The sequence below is a fragment of the Manis javanica genome, chromosome 2 (genome assembly GCF_040802235.1).
Source record: "Manis javanica isolate MJ-LG chromosome 2, MJ_LKY, whole genome shotgun sequence".
Classification (NCBI taxonomy): domain Eukaryota; kingdom Metazoa; phylum Chordata; class Mammalia; order Pholidota; family Manidae; genus Manis; species Manis javanica.
In genome coordinates this window covers 131469234-131483465 of record NC_133157.1, presented here as the reverse complement: position 1 = coordinate 131483465, position 14232 = coordinate 131469234, and the positions used below count along the sequence as shown (strand labels likewise).

Sequence of the window (14232 nt, the reverse complement as noted above, 5' to 3'; positions counted from 1 at the left end):
TATGCTGGAACTTTCCAATCACCAAAGCCTACTTGGGTGAGCAGAGAGTACTGTTAACCTACTGTCAAGTAGTTAATGAAATGGCATAACTTGCATACTCAGTGTCTGAGAGTGTGTGTATTTCTACTTGATGGTATGGGGGCCCAGGGAGCAAGGGATAGTTGGTAGATAGTTAAGTTTTATACCCAGGTTGCCACAGACATAACAGAGGCATTGTGTATTGATGCAGGACTTAGAGGTAGAAAAGCTCGTGAAGACACGAGGCCTCTGCATTCAATACTCTCAGGCAGTACTGAGAGAAGTCACAAAGGGTAGAAGGCCCTGCTGGTATTTGTATGTACCGATTAATGTACATTTAAATCTGTATAAAGTGCTCCCAGATAATTGGATAATTTGCTCTGGTAGGGTTGTGGAATTATGAGGCTTTCCTGTCATCCTAGCTTTCTGTTCTGTGTTTATGTAATTTCATAATAAAAGAGACTTTATGATGAAAATTGGAACAGAGTCTTCTAGACTTTAAAGTACTTAACCAACGTTAACTGTTGGTATACAGCAACCACACTCATACATCTGCTAAGAAGAATCTTAAAAATATGAAAATGCATGTGCTACCATGATTTGGCAGAAGTGCCTCTGCAAGTCTACAGGATTGCGACCTGTTGAGAGGGGTTGGCTGGAGCTGGCTGATTCCCAGGAAGGCCTTCCATGCTGGTGGAACTGGACACCTCTTACACTCCTTCTGGGCCATGAGAACTATCAAGCCAGTAGTTGGCAAATCATGTATTTTTTTGAATACTGAAAATGTTTTGGAGCACACATTTCAGAGACTTAAAAATCCACTCCTGTTCATTGGCAAGCTGAGGAAAGGTCTGCATCTTCCTTTTATGTTTTGGCAGGTTTCCAAGAGGAGATTTTCTTAAATATGTTCTTACAATAAAATAAGGTAATACTTGCTTGGTGGGAAGGTATTTGGAGATTTGTGATCCTATTCTGTATGCTCTACTAATTATCTCTGAAAAACCATGCAAACGACTTAATAATAGTCTCCTCTAGGGGGAAAGAAGGTGTTATGGCAGCTTGACGGAAACCCAGTGGTAAATTCTGCAAGTCTCTGAACCAGGCCAAGATCTGGAGGAAGGGTTGAACTTCTCCAAACCAGGCAGTTCACAGCCCATCTTGTTCACAATGGTTGGGTGGGTGGCTGGCCCATAGGAGGACGCTCCTCTGGCCGCCGCTCCCAGCCCATCTCCTATGCTGCTCCTTTGCCAGCAGGAGGCAGTGTGTCAGGCCGTGCCAGGTTACTGACTAGCAACAGAACTTCCTTACTTATTTCCTACTAACTGTGAGGTGGATTGTATTCCATTTGCTCAAAAGTGCTGTGTAAACTAAGTAAAGCTTACATGTGGAATTGTGTATGTGAAAATGCTGTAAAATTATAGACAGACACAGTAAATTATCATTACTGTGATTAAGCTCACCATCTTACTAGTACATATTTTTACCATGGCTACTACATAGGAAAATAAAATATCTGCCATGTTGTAATTAAATGCAAAGATCCTTATCCTAGCATTCAAGAGCTGCATTTTCACTTGAAGACAGTTTTCTCAACAAATGTTGAAGTAGTATTGATAACCTAGCAAATTTTTACTGAATAACAAAGATTTCCTGGAGTAAAAACTAGATAAATGTGCCCTGATTTCTGTTCTTCTTTCTCTCTTTCTTTCCAGTAGCCAAGAAAACAAGCTGGTGCTATTCTCTAATGGCATATTTCTGAAAGTAACTTGAAAGGTTCTTGGCAGTGGGTAAATGAGGAGTTTTGACTATTAAATAATTGAATTGTAAAGAAATGGGATCTATCTGGTGTTCATGCCCTCTTGCTCATATTCATTTTGACAGATTCTCTAATAAAAACAGAAAAAGTAGCTGAGTAATATATTCCATGATTTTACTTAAGGATTCAATCAGCATCAAACATAAAGATATGCTTAGTTATTTGATTTTATTTTTAGTGTAGTGCAGGCCTGAAAACACAAACACATTCGAACAAGCTCTTATTGACTGAGCAGGTGAGCTATTCTAGTGGGGAAGGGCGGGGGGGGGGGAATGGCTCTGGGGCCATCAGATCAGAATCTCACTTCAGCTCCCCCACCAACATGCTGTGTGATGCTGTACAGATTGCTTATCTTTTCTTAGTCTCATATTTACATTTTGTCTATTGTTAAAAACAACTGAGATGATACATGCAAAGTCCTAGAGAAAAGTGTCCAATAAATGTTAATTCTCTTTACCCCGATTAGCCAAGTAACAGAAATACAAAGTGCTTAACTCTATAAGAAAATTTTCTGGTTCCTGCTTTCTTATACTTTAAAGGCACCATTTCATTAATAATTAAAAGATATTATAATTATTTATGTATGTGTATATTTATATAGTATATAATTATATAAATAATAATTTACAGAGTTTTTACTGAAAAATGATACTGTTTTCTCATGTTGAAAATAACAAAATTATGTTTAAATATACTCAATTTCAGAAATTTTATTTGATCAATCTTTATTTCCCTAGGTACTCTATTAGTCTAAAGGAGTGGTTTTTCCTATGTTGAAATAGGAATAAAAATAACTGAGAATAAATTTGCAAGGATGGGCATAACTACTGTACCATGTATTTTCACATACCCTGGTGGAGTTTCGGAAGCCACAGGATGAAGGGGCAGAAGGCACGAAGCCAGCCTCCAGCGCTGTCCCGACGTGCCCCACCCCCCCACTTCTCCCCAGCCCAGCGCATCCTTGAGCCAAGCCCTCCTTTGCTCTCCGTTTTGTCCCCTCCCTCCTGTCTCTGTTCTTTCCATTTGCGTTTAGTGTTGCTGCTGAGCTTGATTTCTGGTAATTTCCTGGCTCTGAATCAAACAGGAAGTAAATATTTGCGTTAACGTGGGGACCATGTAAAAGAAGTGCAGGCAGAACCCTGCTGATACTCCAGTCCCGGGGGAGGGGTCAGGGCTTGGAGCACCCTGTTTTAAAACACATGAAGAGACTTTGCACGTGATCTTTGAGAAGGGATTACATTTATAAATCATATGTGTGAGGTCATTTCAGACAAAGAGTCCCACAACTAGACTTTAAGAACAATATTTTTCATCTTTTTAACAAGTTGTTTTAGAAAAAAACCTAGTTCCCAAAAACTGGGAAGAGGACACTTTGACATAGCAGTTGGAGAATGGGATCCCAAGCTCATTCAAATTCCCTGACAAAGCCTATCTACACAACACAAGAAGCTTTGGCTCATTCATGTCAACACTCATGTTAATATAAAGTATCAACATTCAGGAAAACTCCATTTGCCCTGGTTACCACTCAGGAGCTATTAATAGCAAAAAGTCCACCTCATTAAAAAATCTTAAAAGAGAAATTTAACAAGGGATAAGAGGCTAGTGACCTACTCTGCAAATAAATGTGAATTATTTATGACTCTAAAACTCCTGGAGAAATAATAAACTAGAAGAAATAACATGTGAATATAAATATTTCTCAAAAATTCCTGAAAGCATGTATTTATCAAAATTATATTTATTACATATTAAAATTTAGATGATCATTAACTCAGTTTTCAAAATTCTTTACACTTAAGTCACACTTCAGTATCACCTAAACATTTCACAAATACATATTCATTTATAATGTTTACATAACATCATAGCAGTAATGTCACCTCGCATTCTGAGTTGATGCTGTTAAATGTGAATGTTATGACAGTTAAATTATTTGTGCCTTCTTTAGAACAATGAGAGTGTGCAAACCACATTCACATCCCCAGCATGTCTCTCACTATATTTGTTTTGCAAAATGCTTGGAGTAGACATGCATGTTTCTTATATTATTTCTAGAGAAATCAATTTGCAGGTCTGACCAGAAGAATGCTCCAGTGAGCTCTTCCTGGTTAACAAATCCCCCAAAAGGCAGGGCTCACCTCAGTTTGGAAAGGTGTGTCTGGCATATATTCTTATGTGTTTCCAGTCATGATGTAGCTGGTCCTGGACCTGTATGGAGCGGAGGGCAGGTAGGGGCAGGTGGGGCAGTTGGGGGCAGGTAGGAGCAGATGGAGGCAGGTGGGGGAGGTGGGTTATTTGGGGCAGGCAGGGCAGCTGGGGGCAGTGGAGGACAGGCCAGGCAGGTGGGGGAAGGTGGAGCAGGGGAGGGAAGGGTGGGTAGGTGGGCATCTCTTTTCGTGCAGCCTCAGGTCCTGTCCATGTGGTCCCACAGGAGCTGGCCTGGGTTTCCTCAAAACATGGCAGCCACAGTACAGTGGGACATCCCACATAGTGACCAGAACTCCAAGTGAGGATCCCGAGAAACCTAGGCAGAGGGGTATGGCCTTTTCTGCCCCAGACTCTACTCTATCACTCAGTTACCAAGGTCCATCCAGATTCAAGGGAGGAAAAATAGGCTCCACCCCAACGGAGGGAAGTTGAAGTCATAAAAGAAAGAGCAGATGCTGTGTGGCTATCTTCAGAAAATGCTATTGTCTTTGGGAAATCTGGCTCTAGTCTCTCAGGCAGAATCGAGCTATTTATCATCTAATGTGTACTAAACCCTTACATTTCCTCAGTAGAGTGCAACTGTCATGGAACATAAGAATGCCACTCTTAGTTAAAATACAGTATAAGAGAATGGAGAGAGTGACACATTTCAGAGGTAGTAACCAAGGAGCAGAATCTTTCAAACTGTAACTCCTGCAGAATTGTGGTCTAGTCAAATAGTCATCTAAACCTCACTGGTTCTGGAAAAGACAACTAGCAATTAGTGGAAGACCATGTTTCCTGGCCTCTTCTTGCATTGAGTTAGATATTTCACGGAGTGTCGCAGAGACGACGGTGGCTTCTAAGCACTACCGAGGGGCAAGGCCAGGCACGGGGGCCCTCTCCTGAGCAGAGGCTGTGGTTTTTCAAAAAATCTGGGTACTGCATTTAAGCCACCCAGAATAAAGATCATGTTTCCTGGACTACTGTGGTAGGCACACCTCTGAGATGCCCACCCAGCACCTCTCCCTGCGAGTGTGCAGGTCCAGGGAACCCCGGGATTGTGGAATGGTGGACTATCACTCCCAGGATCACATTAGGCTAGCTGGCACCTTTAATTTTAAGAGGGGGATTCTTCTGGATGAACCTGACCTAATCTAGTGAACCTTAAGAGAAACTGGTCTCCTCTTAATAAATGTTTGAAGCAGGAGAAAGGCCACAAGGAAAAGTCTCCGCATCTGGCTTTGAAGATGGAGAGGGGCATGTGGTGAGCAACATGGGGGCCTGCGGAGCCCAGAGCAGCCACCAGCTGACAGCCAGCAAGGAAAAGGGGGACCTCAGTCACACAAGCTATAAAAATGACATTGTGCCAACAACCTGAATGGTCCTAAAGAAGGACTCTTAGCCAAGGTGGGGACACAGCCTGCCCACCGTCGGAATTTAGCCATGTGGGGCCCCAGCTAGGCTTTGCCCTGGCCCATGAGCCACAAGTGGGCTCTGTCCCACCTGTGTGTCTGTGGTAATGTGCTGTGTGGAAGCATAATGCTCCCCCAGACCCTGAAGGCAGGCTTAATTAAGGTGGGAGACAACTGGAGCGAAAGCCACCCCCTACCCTCCTCATCCCTGCAGCTCTCTGCTCCCTTCCTGCTGCCTAGAATTCAGAGACCACGGTTCTGAACTGTGAAGGTTTAGCCCACATCCTGGGGACGGTGGAACAGAGAGCTGGAAGGGTCTGGATGTGGAGAGGCAGAGGGGCCATCACAGCCCTGGGCCATTCATTCCCTTCTGGTTCTGAATAATGAGAGAGGGATAAACTACTTTTTGCTAAGCCCATTGTTATTTGGAGCTTCTTGACAAGCTAGTTTTTTCCTAATGCAGATTATCCTGCTCTAAATCCAATCAAAGCAACGACTTTCAAAATTGTGTTATGGTATGCTGTGGTGTTTTGTATTCTAAATTCTATGCACGCAAATACCCCATGTACTCAATTCCACAAATTTCAGACCACAGTCATTAGAGAGGACTTCAGAGGGGAGATCCATGGTTCCTATCAGAGGATTACTAACCCAATAGATAAGCCCTGTATTTGCAGTATTCTAATGTAATTAACTCCTCTGTAAAGGGAACATGAGGAGGCCATTATGCAAATAAGAAGCCATTGGTTTTAGAGGAGGAACAACAGCTTCCTGGTTCAGACTCACTCAGTCCCACACCTGTAAAAACAGCATTGTGCCAACAACCTGAACGGTCCTAGAGAAGAACTAAGGTAGTCAGATGCTCCCTTATCACCAGGTCCCTGTGAAGTCTTACACCGCAGCATTGTGAACAGGTCCCAGAAGTCAGCAGACATAGATGCCCAGTGAAGACTTACTATCTCTGGGAAGAAACAACCAGCATCACCAAAGTGCCAGGCATTTGGGGGAGTTCCTTCCACCCGTGCCCTGAAGGGCTTTCCTTAGGGAGTAAGTTCTCTATACCACAGTTCATAAGTGGTTACTGTACAGAAAATCTCAGTATTAATAGGTGTGTCATGTTTTGTTCAAGAAGTTTTCATCAGTATAGAGAGCTATGAGCATGTCTTTGACACACTGAAGTTCTTGTGAAAAATATCTACTTATCTTTTTTTTTTAATTAAAGGACTTAACTTTAGAGCAGTTTCAGGCTTATAACAAAATTGAAAGGAAGATACACAGATTTCCCACTTACCCCTGATCCCCACACATGCACAGCCTCCCCCACTATCCACGTCCCCGCTAAATAGGACATTTGTTGGATGAACATACACAGACACGCCACCATCCCTCAGAGCCCACAGCAGACATTAGGGTCCCTCATGGTGGTGCACATTCTGTGAGTTTGAACAAATGTCTAAAGACTTGTGTCCAGCATTGCTCTATCACACAGAGTTTAACTTTCCCCAAATCCCCTGTGCTCCCCTACTCACCTCTCCTCCCCCTGATCGGAACCACAGATCTGTTTACTGTCTCCATAGTTATGCTTTTCCCAGAGTGTCAAAAAGTTGAAATCATGCAGTATGTGGCCTTTTAAGATATTAAGCACTAATATCTTTCACTTAGTGATATGCATTTGGGGTTTCTCCATGTCTTTTCGTGGCTAGATAGCTCATTTCATTTTAGTGCTGAATACTATTCTATTGTCTGGATGGAACACAGTTTATTTATCCATCAGCTACCAAAAAAAAACATTGTTTTTTTGGTGGGTGATGGGTTTTTCCCAGTTAAGCATTTATGAATAAAGCTGCTGGAAACATCCACATGAAGGTTTCTGTGTGCACATATGCTTTCAGCTTCTTTAGGTAGATACCAAGGAGTGTGACTGCTGCAGCATGTGGTAAGAATGTGTTTCATGTGTAAGTTACCGCCAAACTGTTCCAAAGTGGCTTCCCCATTTTGCATTCCCACTAGTAAGGAAGAGTGCCTGTTCATTGCTCCACATCCTCACCAGCATTTGCCATTGTCAGTGTTCTGGATTTGATCTTTTTTTTTTTTTTAAATATGTGATACTTTACTCAGAAAGCCACACAAAATGCAAGCCATAATTAGGAAGCAGTTTGGAAAAAAGAAAAGTCACAAATCCAATTACCAAATAAATGCAAATATTAACAATTATGAGATATATCATATTAGTCATGATTTTATAATGAGCTTTACTGGATCCTATTCACATGTGCAAATACAGGATCCCAGCCTCCCACAAAGCCCTCACCAAGTAACTGGGGGTCCCCAGATTATTGGACTTTGGTCTTTTTAACAGGTGTGCAGTGAACTCTCATTGTTCTGTTAACTTTTTGTTTGAACTCCACACTGCACAACAATTTTTGATTCTGATGCCTTCCCCATCCCCAACCTGCAGCCTTCTTACCCCAAGGGACACACCACTGCCTAGAAGAACTCAAGTGTGGATCACAAAGTTCTGCTTAAAGGGTAAATCCAACAGCCACATGTCACTGGAATGATGTCACCATAGCAAGCTTATTTCCACTGATGGAGAAGCCTTCCCTGAAGGCATCCCCTATGGAAGTAAAATTCTTTCCATGCATCTTAATAGAAGGAAACAAATCAGTAACCCAATGTGTTGCCACCACTTCGGCCAATTTCCTATGTTCACTGTTATTTTTAGGACAGTTTTCCTCACAAAGGAAAGAAGTTTAAGTGGGAGCACTGTCAAATTTGTGGATTATACTGCAACAATAATAACCCAATAAAGAACTAGTTGTATTATGATTCAGAAAGTAAATATTGTGGAGTCTGAATGGAACATTTACAACATTTATTTTGGCACTCTGAGGTCAACATTAAATGATCTAAAGGCAAAATTCAATTGCAGACCCGCAGTGTGGGGCTCAAAACCACTTGTAATGTATACAGTGTTCTTAGACATTGAGTAACAAGCTGTCAGGTGACCCTGGCTGAGTCATGCTCTGTGGAATCCCCTCCCTTTGAGTGGGCAGGACCTGTGATTTGTTGCTAACCGAAAGAGTGCAGCAAAAATGAAGGAAGGTCACTCTCCCAACTAGGTTACTTTAGGAGGCAGAGATGAGAGAATGTCACTACCAGGATAATGATTTGCCATACAAACTACAATTTCAGCCAAGTGCAATCATAAGATGTCAGCATTTTTGAACACTTTGCTGCAATCCATTGCTATTCAGTTCCACAAGGATTCTCTCAAAATCAGGGAAATGGCACATCTACTAACTGGCAATCTAAAACTTTACAGAATTTATTGAAAATCATCTCAGAAAACAACCCACAAATATTCCCACATTGACATGGTTGTCAATGTTTAAGTTAGTTTTCTACACATTATCAGTGAGAAGGTGAGGAGAAGAGATCTTCTCTAAGGAGGTTGCCTAGAGAAGGCCTATGATTAATGCCGCCTTCAGGGGTATGGGGCCAGGTAACTGTCCCCACTGAAATCCACCTAAAGGCATGGCATATTTTCCCTCTCCTTTAATTTCCAGAAATATTTTTATTTCACACCCCTCCCCCGATTTTATGTACTGTTTCAGAGGAGCTCTGTGAAGCAATTTGAACAGTGAAGAGAATTATCCTGGGAGACACATGATTATATCCCAATCTGGGTCCCTTTGCTGAATTACCTAAGTAGCTTTGGGCTGCTCACAGCTGTCCCACTAGCATCACAGAGCACATCCTTCTGTGTAGGGCCAACCTAGGGAAAAAGCCAGATGCAAAATTCCAAGTACGGTTTCCACTGAATGTGAATTGCTGTTACACCAAAAATTATAAGTTGGATCATGAGTCGGGACTGTCTATATTTTCCTGTGGTTATCCCTGAGTTAACTTAAGTACCTCACAGACCAGCACAGCTACCTGATACACGTGGTCTGTTATTTTCTTAATCTGTGTTTCTCAGGTACACTCTTGTGAAGCAACCTGTGGATAAATGTCAGGCATAATGAATGGACATTTAGTGTAAATCAATAATGAGTTTTAAAATGCTCTATGTATATATACATGGACTCTTTCATTTTTTTTTTATTTTCTCAGTATCCAGTAAAACTATTTGGTTATGTTCTCCACACTGAGATTTATTGTGATGCAGTATTAAGTGAGCTTGATGATTTTTCAGCACAAAACAGTAAGTAAAGAGATGCAGAGTATAAAAATAAGTCTATTTCTGAAACAGCTTTTGTTGTAAATATGTATATGCTTTCCAAAAGGATCAAAGGGTATATGTTCATAATAGTATCCCCAAGTTCCTTGTGTTTTGTCTTTAAATTCAATAGACATGAGACCTTTTGTTCTCACTTTGTTGATTATTCAACATTTTCTATGGCCTATGAGTTCATCTCAGATTTTATAATACTTTATTTTATATACTAAATATGTCTTAACAGATACTTAATGAAAGATGGGATAATTGACATATAGGAAAAGGGAATGAGAAAATCACAGCTTAGTAAAATAAAGTTTCACGTAACTATATCAATATTAGGTCTTACATTAAAAGGAAAGCTATATTTAGGATGTCTATTATATACTATCATTGATATGAGTCATTTCCCTTTGATTCAAGCAACCAAAACCCTCGCTTCTTATTTTAGCATATAATCTGCACAAACCAGCAGATTTCACATCTCAATTCTGTCCTTTTAAGTTCCTCAAAAAAAAACTCATCTTATGTTAGTCCTGTCAGTGGGATTTTAAATTATTCCAATAATGAGAATAGCTAATACCAAATATCATATATTAGAACAATATTACTTTTGACAATAAAGTTGAATTCAGTTAAAATTTGCAGACATTGCAAAAGGAAAAGTGAAGGAGTCTTGCATCTTAATTAACAAAACAAAATGACTTGGACTGAGATGAACACACATCCAGACACATCAGATATCCAGACACACACACAGACATACCACACATATGCAGACACATAAAAACACACAGACACACAGAGACATACACACAAACACAGCAACACACACGCAGAGAATCATGCAGACATGCACACACTCACCTGCAACAGTGAGTGGTTTTCACATCTCCTTTATAGCAATACCTATTACCTAGTACTTTCTTTGGCACAGTAGCCCATTGTATGTTCAAAAGTGAAAGGAAAAAGTTGCCACGTAGTTTACTTCATTTAAGATTCCAGGATCTTTCTTATCAGCGTTAATAGTCACTCCTCTGCCATCCTCTTCTCTTCCAGTGAGGGCTCTGTCCTGTTAGGCATGATCACTATTTGGGTCTTCTTCTCTGGCTTGAGCTTCTGCTGTGTCACCTTATTAGTGTGTCACCTTATTGGCTCCTGGATGGAGCCAACTGACGATGGTGTAAGGACATAATTATACCAACTCTTTTAGGGAGACTTCCCAGGAAATGACTTCGGAAATCAACCAGAAGTGATTAACCAAAGGGATCACAACTTATCTCTGGTTCAGCCTTAGCTAACTGTTAGTTACACAATGTGCTAAATTTGGAGCCCAGGTGGTTAGAAGCGAGTTTGGTGTTTCCAATTAATCAATAAGGGCAGACGCATTTACTGAGCATCTATCTGAAGCTCTAGGAATGGAGGGATACAAAGACAAGTGGTCTATATGCCCCCCATCAAGAGTTTAATAATTAATGGGACAAAAAAGGCATTGTAGACCCTCACAATGAAATCATCATGAAAACACAAAGGCTAAAGTACTGGAAGAACAAGAGAAAGAAACCACTGCTGAAGTCAAAACTACATGATGACTGCAAAGAAGCTTTCTCACAAAGCTATTCAATAGATTAAATGTTTTAAACAATCTAGAAAGGTTTCAGAATATTGTATATGATTTAATCTGAGTCCAGTGGATTTGATGGAAAATAATGATTGTTGCTTTGTCACTAAGGTATATAGCATTTGCAAGTAGAGTATATCCCAATTAAACTAGGATTCTTTAGGGTTCCACACACTCCAAAAAGTAAAATCTTTATTCAACCATCAGGTGGAATCAATCCAGGTTTTGTTTTGTTTTGTTAAACCACTGTATCCCAGCAGCAGAGATACTTTTAAACTTGGGAATTTTTTAAGTTGAATAAAAATCATCCATGTTTGTGCATGTTTGTGCATGTATACAAATACGGTTTCATATAGTAATATATATGTGGCTTCTGACATTAATATTTCCCTCCAATAAGACTGCTGATACTTCTTAAATCATGTGGACAACAGAATAGTCTCCATTATGGCACAATTTGGACCACTCTGTGTGCCCCAGGTCATCTACCCTGAAATCACACATTCATTCAACAAATATTACTGAAGACCTACTGGTCTGGTCCTCAGTCTGGATACATGTGAAAAAAAATTAGTAACAAAAAAAGACAAAACTCTATGCCCTCATGGAGCTTATAATTAGCTATAAACATAACTGAGAAGCAAGTTTTATGATAAGCTAGAGGGTGGTAGCCTGGGAAAAAACATGGCAATGGTGAGGCAATGTGGAACGCCGGGCTTCCGGGGACTGATGGGAAAAGAGCACAGGGGAGGAAAGCCTTCACGAAGGTTCAAGAGAACCCAGACATACAGCTCCCAGCCTTTTGAATGGAAAAACATCTACTTGATACCTTAAGAACTGAAGGAGATTACATCACAGCCCAGAAAAGGAACCACTGAAGAGAGAAGAGGAAACATCAAGGCTCTAAATCCCCAGGCCATTCTGTTGCTGGTGGGTTCTCAGTGGCCATCGCCCCTTCCACCCTGTGGCTGCCCCTCGCTCAGGAGCCCTGGCTTCCAGGACACCTCCTTCTACTGTTCAGGAGGTCCCATTCCCTGTATTTAACCCCCCTAGAAGACAGAATGATGTTGTCAATTATTATGCAGAGCAAAATAGCTGTTGTTTCTCCAAAGATATCTAAATTACCTATGCCAGGAAACCCTGTCTCTCATTACCAGATGGACCAATTAAGATATCTTCTTTAAGCCTATTAATGGAAACTCAAAGCACACTTTTTAAAATAACCATTTCCCTTTCTCATTACAGTGTAACTTAGAAATATCTACTATACTGTAATTAATTGTTGGATTTTCCACTTCCCTCATCAGAAAGCAAGGTCTTTGAAGTCAGGCACTATGGTTTATTCATTATTATTTCCCTTATATGAAACCCATTTGACCCTATCTCATATCATTCATAAAAATTAATTCCAGGTAGGTCATAGATCTAAATGTGAATGGAAAACAATAAAATTCTAAAAGAGAATAGAGGGATATCTTCATGAACTTGGAGTGGGTAAAGAGTTCTTAAAAAGAAGACCAAAAGCATTGGGCATAAAGGAAAAGCTTATAAATTGGCCTTTATTATAATTAGGAATTTCATCAAAAGATATCATTAACAGAGTGAATGAGCAAGCCAGACTGGGAGAAGATATTTGCAATACATATGGCACCAAGGACTTATGTCCAGAATATATAAAGAAGTTCTATAAGTCAATAAAAAAGACAATCCCATAGAAATGTACCCTAAAGAATTGAACAGCCACTTCATAAAAGAGGCTGTCCAATCAATATACACATGAAAAAGTACCCAGCATGTCAATCCCAGGGAAATGCAGCCTAAACTCAAATTAGATCCCAGGATGCATAAACCAGCCAGAATTACTAAATGAGGCTAACATTGGCAGGCAGTGGGGGAGATGGCAGCAGCCTGAACTCTCAGTCACTGTTGGTGGAAGCATCCACGTGTGCCATGCACTAAAATGGAGCATACACATGCAGTGTCACCCAGCAATTCTACTGCTAGGAACATCGCCAGCCAAAATGAGGATAAATGTTCACGGAAAGAGATCTACAAGAATCTTTATTGTGCCAGAATTCACAGCAACTATGAGGGCGGAGCACCAACGCATCTAAAGAGCAGAATGAATAAATACTTTGAGGTATACTATAAAAAAGAAAGGGATAGCTTCCTAACAATTTTAAATGCAAAAACTCATCTCAAGCATTAAAAACAGGTGAGTGGATGCCTTGGTGAGGCAGTGATGGGCATGGGAAGGACCCAGGAATGGTCGTAGTATTTCACATCCTGATCTGGGTGGTGGTGACTCCAACACATTTGCTCTAGTGAAAATTCTTCACTCTGGGCACTTCAAGTGGGCACATTCCTTTGATTTGTGCCCTTTCCAGCAGCATATGAGTTGCACCTACACTAAAACTCACTGAAATTATTTATGTCCAACAGTTTGGACTCTAGAATGTTTTTCTAAATAAATGGCAATACCCTGAGCAACCAACTGAGTTGGATGGTAGCAAAACAGAACTTGGCAACCTCCATCCGTGAACAAGAACAGCCTGCACATTCCAACCCTCCGTGGGACGGAGTGAAGATTCCAGGGCTGCTAGTGTGCCAGTGTGAGTACTTCTGCATGGCCACAGCTCATGTCTTAGTGAGGTGGTGTAAGACTGCCTTTTGCCCCTCCCATAGCTAACATAAATGCTTACATTAAAGACTGCATTGCAGCTGTGAAAGGTGTGCTGGTATCTCAGGTTGACTGTGAGCTGCAATGGGCCTTATAATGTTTACCAGTCACTGCACACTTTAGTCATTAATTTGCCCAGCACTTGGAGCTATTTCAAGTATAAAAAGTGCTATATGAGCCAAAATTCTATCCCCTTCTCTATTAATCATATTTGATTAATATCATTTGAAATATCATTAAATAATTTTAATGCAGGTGTGTGGATTAAAG

The 14232-nt window shown here is 40.7% G+C and overlaps 2 long non-coding RNA genes across 3 annotated transcripts in view; one reads left to right on the top strand and one right to left on the bottom strand.

Annotated features, from left to right (window-relative positions):
• Positions 1–14232, bottom strand: part of LOC140847884 (uncharacterized) — a 62183-nt gene that overhangs the window by 13628 nt on the left and 34323 nt on the right. The gene's annotated exons all lie outside the window — the stretch shown is intronic.
• LOC140847883 (uncharacterized) overlaps positions 1–14232 on the top strand; it is a 60933-nt gene that overhangs the window by 39050 nt on the left and 7651 nt on the right. Inside the window, exon 3 of one of the 2 annotated variants that reach the window (XR_012128144.1) lies at positions 9556–9646. The exons of the other annotated variant lie outside the window; for it this stretch is intronic. This is a non-coding gene — a long non-coding RNA (uncharacterized lncRNA). The remainder of the gene's footprint in view (positions 1–9555; positions 9647–14232) is intronic. 2 annotated transcript variants of the gene reach the window in all.